Consider the following 9,613-nt stretch of genomic DNA (forward strand, 5'->3'; position numbering starts at 1 on the left):
TTGTTACATAATCCTCCCCGCTGCGGCCGGGGTTGGGGAGCTTTTTTTCAGGTGAGGCGTCTGTGGCCTTGCTAACACCTTCCGAGGCAAGCAGACCTGGAGCTGGGTTATAACTAAATTTACCCGGGGCTTCCCCCCTCCCTACGAAGAGATGGAAAAAGTGAGGCCCAGAGAGGCTCGGCAGCGGCCCAAAGTCACACAGCAATTAGGCTGCTTTGAGAGGACAGGGCTCCAGCCCTCTGAACCCTGGACACCCCCACCAGCATCACTTGGCCTTACATGCCACCACGAGTGCTCGGAGCCCAGCCAGCAGGGTGTCCAGCTTTCACACAAAAAGGCTTAGGCAGAGAAAGAGAACTTCCTGGGCGAGTGAAATTTCTCCTGAAGAGAAGCATTCCAGAGGATCTTGTACTACTGTGTGAACTAGCACAAGTCACTTCACCTCTCTGGGCCTCAGTTTCCTTACCTATAAATTGAGTGTGATAATATTATCCACCTTTTTTGGTTATCGGGAGTGGGGAGGATAGAACAACTGTAGAGATGCCTTGTACACAGTAGGCACTCAGTTACTTTCTCCTCCTTGCTTTCCTTTAGGAATCTGACTTTCTCCATCCACAGGAGTGCTTAGTGTAGGAAATACAGACATGCATCACAGTGGCCAGCAAGCCCTGAGTGGGCAACCCGCTTCTGACCATAGTCGCCTCCCCACCACCTCACTGGCACACTCTTTGGAAGTGGGAGAACTGTACTTGTCCCGAGCAAATAAATCCTTCTTCCACAACAGCAACCCACTTAGGAGTGGCTGCTTCAGGGAGGCCAGGCCAAGGCCGGAGCAGTGGGGCTAGGGTCTGGCTGGGCGGGGTTGGGGTGACAATATCTGCTTCTGTACCTCTCGGCAGGCAAGACCCTTGGGGAATACCCATCAGGCAGGACCCAGTCCTGTGCTCTGTGGCCCCAGCCACCCAGGCCCCTACTCATTTGGGGAGCCACCTTAAATTATGAGCATGCTAATCACCCAGGCCAGCCCCCACGCAGCAAAGAATCTCTTCTGCATTCAAAACTCTCCAAAAGAGGCCCCACACCCCCACTCAGCCCTCATTCCAGGGGCCACATTCCTCTCCCCACCCTGCTGCCCACCCCCAGAAATCCTTTCCTGGACCTGGCCTAAACTCTAGCTGCAGCTCAGAAGCCCCTTTCTCTCATTCTTCAGAACAATCCCAAGAATCTGGTTTGTCTCAAAAATCACCTTCTCAGAACCTTTTTCTTTCCTTCCCAGATTCAAATATTAGGCCAATGTAGAGATAAAGAAATCAAGACTTCAACAATGGCGAGGTCAAGGGGGACCCACAAGTCTGGCTTTTTCCTCACCTTACCTCCCCTCTTCCTGCCCCAAGAGTTCCTTCCAAATGGACTTTTTTAAAGAAGCCACTGCCCCCACCTCCTCTTTTTCTTTTTCCAGAAATCTAACTTTTGAAATACGTTTTAAAAATATTTGCCTGTGTAGGAGAAATACATTTATTTGGACAGGAAGGATAACATTTTTAAAAAGGCTCAGTTACCAGTTTTTCCATAAAGGCTTCCAGCCCACAGAGGTCTCTCCCTTCTATAAATACTTTAGCACAACTTGGCTTTATTATATACCCTCCTATTTTATAGTGAAATAAAATATATACTAAAATATGTACCGCTAAAACACACATCTCGGTGTGGCTTGTGGAGGCAGAGTCAGAGGTGGAAGGAACAGAGGCTCAAGAGGCCTGGGACTGATACTGGTTCCAACTATTACCGACCGTGTGACTTCAGGGAAGTTACTCAACTTCTCTGGCTTCAGTCTCTTCATTTAAAACATGAGGATGACAGCATATCCTTCTCTCGCAGAGTTGTCATGAGGAGCACATCTTTGATAGTAGAAAGAAGAATGCGGCAAGGAGCCTGGCACATAATAGCAGACCTGCAGTTTCCACACAAAAAACTAGGGGGAAGGCAAGGCTGGGGACTTTGTCTTGAAACTGCACATGCAAAGTACTCATCCTGGCTTTGTCCAGCTGGTATGTTCATCTGGGAGCTTGAGGAGCTGCACAGATGAGGGCAATGTCACCTCATTATGTCATGACAGATGTTAAAATTCCAGCCCCCTTGTCTCCTTGACCCAATTTGTTAGTGGCCAAGCAAGGACCACAGCCCTGGTCTTCTGACTCCCAGACCAGTGCTCTAATTTCTACCCATCCTCTTGTTCCTTCATAGTTTAGCCCCTCCTCTTTCTACACAGATTCCAGGAACCACCACACAGTCCGTATGACAGATGGGAAAACAGAGTGGAGAGAAGGTCAACTACTTGGATGGCTCAGGAGCTAGGACTAGAGGAGATAACAGACCCTCTGGCCAGTGCTGTCCCACATTCTGGGAAATTCCTAAGGGAGAAGGACAAGATCTTGCCACACAAGCTGGCTCCTAGTCTGATGGAGAGGAGGCAGGACACAAGAATAGTTATGAAAACATTGCCAGAAGTTCCAAGAGGCAGCCTCTAAGAGGCCTCGAGCTAGCACTAGGGTAGAATCTAAAGGGTTAATCTGAGAGGACCCACCCCCACCCCCACCCCCAGAAGAAGAGAACAGGGGCACAGTGTGAAGGGAAACACAGGACTGGGCAAGGCAGAAAGAAGTGAGGGCATCCCATGCAGGAGAAAGACTGACCTCAAAGCTCATAGGTATGGGTTGGGGGCAGGGTTGAGATCCTGGGAGTGGAGAGTCTCAGGACCCAGAACAATCCACCACACCCTCACTCTTCCTCACGTGCCCTTTCATCTCAAAGTAGCAGAAACCCATGTTCCAACTCCACCTAGTCAGGGAGACACCATTCCACCCCACCTCCATCCCACTGGGGATGAAGGTAAAAGGATGTCAAGGGGGTTCCCCAGCCCATTTGGGCTTCAAAGGGGTTCCCCTGTCCAGGCCCCAGCCTTTCATGAGGAGAGGGGCTATGGTGGGGATTCCCTTAGTGGTTCCCTTCCGGGTCCTGAGGATGGAGAAATACATGGCTGGGGTCCCCCTACACTTCCCCAGGATTAGGAGCAATTAAAGGGCAAAACCAAAAAAAAAATGGGGGCACAAAGACAGGGCCTTCTTTGGGCTGTCCCAGGGATCATGGGCCTTCCATGGACACCATCCGGATGGGATTACATGCTCTGAATTACATAGGGACCATGAGGGGCCCAACTGAGTGCTTTTCGAGGTGCTTCTACATTCGCTTTTCCCTGGTTGCCATGGAAGGCTGTGAGGGCCAGCACGAAGAAAAGTGGCCTAAGTCACCAGGCTGGAAGTGACAGAGCTGAAATTAATGACAAGATTTCTCCTAAATCCAAGCCAGGCTCTTTATTAAAAACAAACAAATTCTTTGTAACTTTTTAATTACAAAAGCAACAGGCTCGCTGTAAACAAATGCAAAAAGTTATAGAACTGTGTGATTTACGAAGTGAGAGGCCGGTAATCCACCCCCAGAAGAGTTGAGTTTGGTAATCCTCTGCTGTCGGCTTCACGATATCTTTCTCCACGTCGCCAGAGATCAGATCTGGCCCCGCGGGCCCTCCCCGAGGGGCCAGGACCGGAACGCCGGGCCGGAAGGAACAGGGCCGGGCCCCACTGCAGCGCTGCGGCCTCGGCTGCGCCCCACGCCGCGTTCCCGGGGGCGGCCGCGCTGCCCCGCGCCAGGCCAGGCTGGGCCGGGTGGAGCCCGGGGAAGCCGCTGGGTACGTCACAAGGCGGACCGGAGGGAGTCCGTGCTGGGTCCAGCCAGGATTCCATTACATCACCCGGCGGCGCTCAGCCGCCGCTCGGTAAACACCGCTGCAAAGCATTGGCTAGTGTGCCGCCCTTCCAACCAATAGTACGAGAGTATGCAAATCAGTCATTGGGCGTTCGCTTCCTTTGAATCTGGTGTGTGCAAATAGACCTCTTTGCCAGGATGCCCCCCTGCCCCGGGCTGAGGAAGAAGAGGGGTCCGAAATCCGAAATTCGAGGGAAGCTTGTTTGGGATTTTCCACCCCAAATCTGGTCCAGCCACTTCTGTGGGGAGTGGAATGTAATTAGGGATAGGCGCCCTTGATTCTTGAGTTATCTTTCCGGTTAGACCCTGCTTCTTGGAGATTCAGGGAACCTAAGAAATGATGCAAAAATTATTTAGGTCAAATTGGAAACGAAGAGAAGGAAGAAATAAGAAATACAGAGATACAGAAAGCTGGACCTTACTTTGGAGAACATCTAGGCCAAACCCTCTCGCTGGGGACTCAGTAAAGAACAAAACAGGCACAACCCCTGCCCCCGCCCCTACTTACAGCCCAGTAGGGAAGACTGATGTTAAACTATCTTGCAAATAAGTAATTAGCGCCGTAAAGAGAAAACGAATTGCAGGGTGCCAATGAGATATTTAATGGGAAGCTGTAATTTAGAAGGGGGTGGTGGGTAAGGGAAGTAATTTTTCTTCTTCCTCAGGAAGTGAGTTTTAAACTGAGGAATATTTATGAGGTGGGGGAGGGCCAAATGTTCCAGGGAGACGAGACAGTGGGAAAGCAGAGGTGGGAATTAGCATCGTGTAGGACCGTGTGCCAGACGCTATGCTGGGCACTTTCCTTGTTTTATCTCCTCTTCCTTCTTTCTACGCCCTCTCAGATTGGTACTATTTAGTATTGAGGGAACTGAGGCTCCAGGAGATTAAATAATATGCCTGAAGTCTGAGAAATAGAAGAATGTGGATTTGTATCCAGGCTGGTGTGGACTCAAATCTATGCGCTGAACCACTAGCTACTGGCTCCCGGATTAGAGGCTGAAGCACAGAGAGGAGAAGCGATTTGCCCTAAATTTCATGGCTTGCAGCAGAGCTAGGACCCCCAGAAAGGTCTGCAGATTTTTCACTGTGCTGCGAAGGAAAACAGGGCTCAAGAAGAGGGAGAGGAATAGGGAGGGAGGGGAGGGAGGGTGGGGATAGAAAGGGTTCTTCCTGCTCAGACCTTGGGGTCTGCTAGAACTTGCCTGTAACTTGGGATTTGCCGAAGCGGTAATAGGTAAAAATAGGTAGAAGTTTTTAAGCATCTTCCTCTGAGGGTCTGCTACTAGCCCGCAGGCAGCTGCCCTGGAGGCTGTGAGGGGCCTGGCCTGCTAGAGCAGCCCGGATTAGCTGGATCTTCTGCGCCATCCAGGTTGCCAAGCAACGCCACTCCTCCGGCTCTCACCAGATGATCCAGCTCTGGTTACCGGTGACAACTCCCGGGGGAGGGCCTGGAGAGACAGGAAGGCAGGCCGGAGAACGCGGGGGGCGGGGGGCACCTGTCCCTATACAGGCTTACCCAGCAGTGGGGTGGGTATCCCTTAGCTCTCTGGAGAACTTTGGGTCTGTCTCCTCTGCCATGGGCTCAGAAATCCAGGCCCCACAGGCACACAGGAAGGTGGCAGAGGCATGGGTAGTGCCTTGGCTCGGGCAAGCCCTTCCAGGGAGGGCTGCTATAGGAGTTTGGGGAGGAGGCCCTGCCCCCACAGCTGAGCACCAAGAAGAGCAGTGTGTGTGTGTGTGTGTGTGTGTGTGTGTGTGTGTGTGTGTGTGTGTGTGTCTGACCATTGAGCAGAGAATCTGTCATCAAGAAAGTGAAACTTCCATAGCTCCTTTGTAAGATTTCCCACACTTCTCCAACTAGGCGGTTCTCTCTGACCTGTCAGAGGGTTCTGGAGTCATGGAGTAAAGGGGTCTTAACTCCCTGGGAGTGCCCATTCCACTGAAAGATTTGAAAGGGAATAATTAGGCAATTTAACTGTTAAGTAATTGAAAGCATGACTTCTATTTTTAGGGAAAGGGTTTTGTTCCGTTTTCTTTTTTTGAGGAGTAGGTATCTTAAAGGCACAGAATTGGAATAGGCATACTCATAATTCTCACCGGATGATCACCCTGCACTGGGAGAACATCCTCCCACACCCCAGATGGTCTTTGACAGTCTGTCTAAGGTGCTCTTGGGAGTCCAGATGTGTGTGCCTTGTGCCTGGAGGGGGCTTGTGGTGCTGTCCTCTCCAGTGGCCATCAGAGTACGGGCACCTCCTTGGATCCAAGGGCTGTGAGTCTGGTGGCAGGGTGGGCTGTGACACAGAAGCATGGGTTTGGAAGTGGAGTACAGCCTTGGAATAATGGAGCCTCCAGCCTCCAGCAGCCCACCATCCCACCCTCAACGGCTCTGGCTCCTCTTGCTCTTCCCTCGGGGCCTTTAGCAGAGGACCACACCCCCCACCCAGGAGCACAGCGCCCAGCTCTCCCTGGTGCTGACTGCAGAGACCCCAAACCCTTTCTCCAGGCAAGGCTCTGGCTCCCAGCACCCAGGGAGGCCACAGCGGGCATGGTGCGGCTGCGAGCTCCCTCAGCCACTCAAGCTTGTGAGTGGGACGATCCCTCAGACACTCGCACCATAAATGTCCAGACCCAGAGTCACAGAGGACAGGCAGGGCCTCCTCCCAGGGAGGGCTGGGTAACCTGAACCACCGGCAGGCCCTCAGGTCACTTCAGGAGAGGTCAGATAATGTTCCTGAAGACCATTCATCATGCCCCCAGCCCAGCCCAGCACCACCACGGCTATTTCCAGTCCCTCGGTATGGAACGGCTTATGTAACCAGCTGGAAGCCAGGGGCTGGGCTGGGGGCACTTGTGGTAAAGGATGGGGCTACTTCCTCCTCCCACTGTCAGGCCAGCCCCCTTGGAGCCCCTGTTCCATGGGTGGAGGTGTGTGTGGAGGTGCTCACAGGCTTGGGTGGCATCATTGTGGACAACCTGGTGTCCATCAGCAGGTTTTTATTCCTCCCTCCCAACCTGGCCCAAAAGATGACCCAGCCTCCTTCCTCCCATGAATTGGAGACCACTGAGCAGCTTCTTCACGCTTCAGCCCTGCACAGCCTCTGTTCACTCATCCTCCCCTGACACCCAGAGCAAGAAGCAGGTGTGTTTGCTGCTGGCACCTGTATCCATCCCCAAAGCCCCTTTCCTGGTGGGGGGGGCGGGGGCGGTGGGGACTGGGAAGTAGCCCTTGGAGGTTAAGCAGGATTCAAATACTTGTATTTGCATCATGGCTTTGGGCTGGCTTTGTCAGCTTGCTGAGCCCATACAGGAAATGGGACAATAGTATCTCCTTTTCACGGGGGTTGTGACAAGGAGGGCTTAGGAGCACATCCTGCTCCGGTCTGAATCCCAGCCCTATCACTGTGAATTTGGGCAAGTTATTTAAGCTCTCCAGGCCTCGGTTTCCTTGTGCAGAATGGAGACAGTCACACACACCAGCTCCCTGAATTGTAAGGGTCCCAGGAGTTTCTATGCATAAAGCACTTAAACAGTGCCCAGCACAGGGCAGCTCCATGTAAGTGTTGGCTATAATTAGACAATGTTTAGGGATCACTTTCCTTAGCGTGTCTCCTAATAAGCTCTTGGTGAAAGGTAGTTGTTATTTTTAACTTCTTTCTCCTTCACTATTTTAATCTCCTTCATAAACCCACCTTCTCTTAGCCTTACAAGTGCCCTCTAATCTCTCCTCTTTTGTTGCTAATCTGCTGCTACTACCAATAAAGGCCTGTGTAAATTGTATTCCCCGCGGTGTTTATATTCACAAAACATTTCACACACATTCCTGTCTGGGCCTCACAGCAAACCCCAGAGCGAGCAGCGCAGCTTATGTCATTGCCCTCATTTTGCAGAGCCAGGGACAGGGTGTGATCTGTCCAGAAGCCCCAGCTGCTAAGGGGTGTGTCCAGGACGCCAGGCAGGGTATTCCGACCTCGGGCACCGGAGCTCGGCGGCTCAGGCGGCCAGGGCATGCCAGCTCCCCGCTGCCAGGGCAGATTAGCACAGGGGGCCCTCCTGCTTCCGATCCCAGCCCGACCCAGCACCCACAGAGTGGGAGGAGAGAGGCCTGTGGGCTTTATAAATATCTCCATCCTCGCACCAGCCAGGGAGACCCCAAAATGCTGTGTGGTGGTGCCCTCTACCGGACAGAAGTGGCGAGTGGTAGATTTATTCACATTCACACAAAAAATATGTCCAGGGCCTACTGTGTGCCAGGCAGTCTTCTAGGAACCACAGAGGTGGAGAAAAAACTCAGAAAGTCCCCATCTTCCAGGGAGAGGCGTTGGATGGAGAGATACAGACAAAAACATCTGTAACATAATGCCATATAATGAGACATGCTAAGAAGAAAAATAGAGCAGGTAAATGAGAATAACCAAGGCTGCTAATGATGAAGGAACAGTCATAGAGGCTTCTCTGAGGAGGCAGCAAGGTAGCAGGGAACTCAGGGAAGTGATGAGGGAGCCCTTTTCTGGGGAAAAGGCCAAAAAGGCAGAGGATGAATTGGAAGGCCCTCAAAGGGGAAATTCTAGGTGGGCTGGAGGAATAATGAGACCCATGGGGCCAAGAGGTGGGGTGCGGCAAGCTCAGAGATGGAGATCTCTCTCTTTCTTACCATTAGGGCATGTGTAGAGGAAGAATGCCATACACGCTCGGAGAATCAGGTGGCTGGAGTGTAGTCCTGCTCAAAACACAGGAAGCTGGAAAAGAGATCTAACAGGTTCTGAGCTGGCTCTGCCCAGGGCTTTACCACAAGTCTGTGAAGTGGGTATTCCTGACATGATCACCATTGTGCAGAGGAGAAAACTGAGGCTGAGAAAAGTGAAGGGTATGTGGTGTGCCCAAGGATGGAAATGCAGTCACAGAGCAAGGACTTGAATCCAGATTTGTCTGATTCCAGAAGCCAGGCTTTTACCATGATTTGTTCACTTGGAAAGAAAAAAAAATAGAAAGGACGTAAAACAGCATGCAGAGTATGGTCACATTTGTATTAAATATATATAAATATATACCTATAAATATAATTTTTTAAAAAGACTGAAAGGCAATGCATCAAAATGTGGTGATCCCAAGGGATGAATTATCCCTCTCCTCCGGCTGTGGGCCAGGGCAAGGGAGAAGGCTGGAGAGAACGCCTTTAGCATTAACCACCACCACACCTCATCTTCAGATGCTCCCTTTCAGTTTACAAAGTGTCTTCTTTCACTGTGAGGCATTTGGACTTCATAACTGCTATTTCACAGGGAAGGAAGCCAAATCTCAGGGAGGCTACGACTCTGCTGCAGACAGCCTGTAACATAGCTGGAACCAGAACCGACATCTGTCTATATAGTCGGAATCCTGCAGGGGTCAGGTCGTGGGAAGAAGGGAGAAGGCAGAAAAGTGAAGGAGGGTCCGAAAGCAGGCGGTCTAGGGGCAGGGAAATGGACGGGACGGCGGAGGCGAAGCAGTTCCCAGATCTGCCCAGCAGAGGGCGACGCCGCTCCAAACTCCGCAAACACACCCGGGCCACTCCCCCGCCGGGACCGCCCCTCCCGACACCCAGGGAGCTGGGCGGAGCGCTGGGAGCTTCTTCCCGGATTCTGAAGGGTCTGCGGGCGGTGGGGCAAGGGATGAAGGGAGGACCGACAGGAGAGGGGGGCCTGGGGGCCGGGGGGCCGGTGTCGGCTTCCACGATGGAGTCAAGGGTGCCGGGGCGCTGCGGCAGGGAGAGCGAGCTGGAGGCGGAGCGGCGGTGGGCGTGTGCAGAGAG

General features: G+C 52.3%; 1 long non-coding RNA gene across 1 annotated transcript; it reads right to left on the bottom strand.

Annotated features, from left to right (window-relative positions):
- Positions 1–3,356: 3,356 nt before the first annotated feature.
- LOC140700422 (uncharacterized) lies at positions 3,357–8,779 on the bottom strand. Its single transcript, XR_012078810.1, has 3 exons — positions 8,477–8,779; positions 5,025–5,270; positions 3,357–4,152 (listed from the first exon to the last, which is right to left on the bottom strand). It is a non-coding gene; the product is annotated as an uncharacterized lncRNA (long non-coding RNA).
- Positions 8,780–9,613: the final 834 nt, after the last annotated feature.

Source organism: Vicugna pacos, chromosome 12 (genome assembly GCF_048564905.1).
Source record: "Vicugna pacos chromosome 12, VicPac4, whole genome shotgun sequence".
Lineage (NCBI taxonomy): Eukaryota > Metazoa > Chordata > Mammalia > Artiodactyla > Camelidae > Vicugna > Vicugna pacos.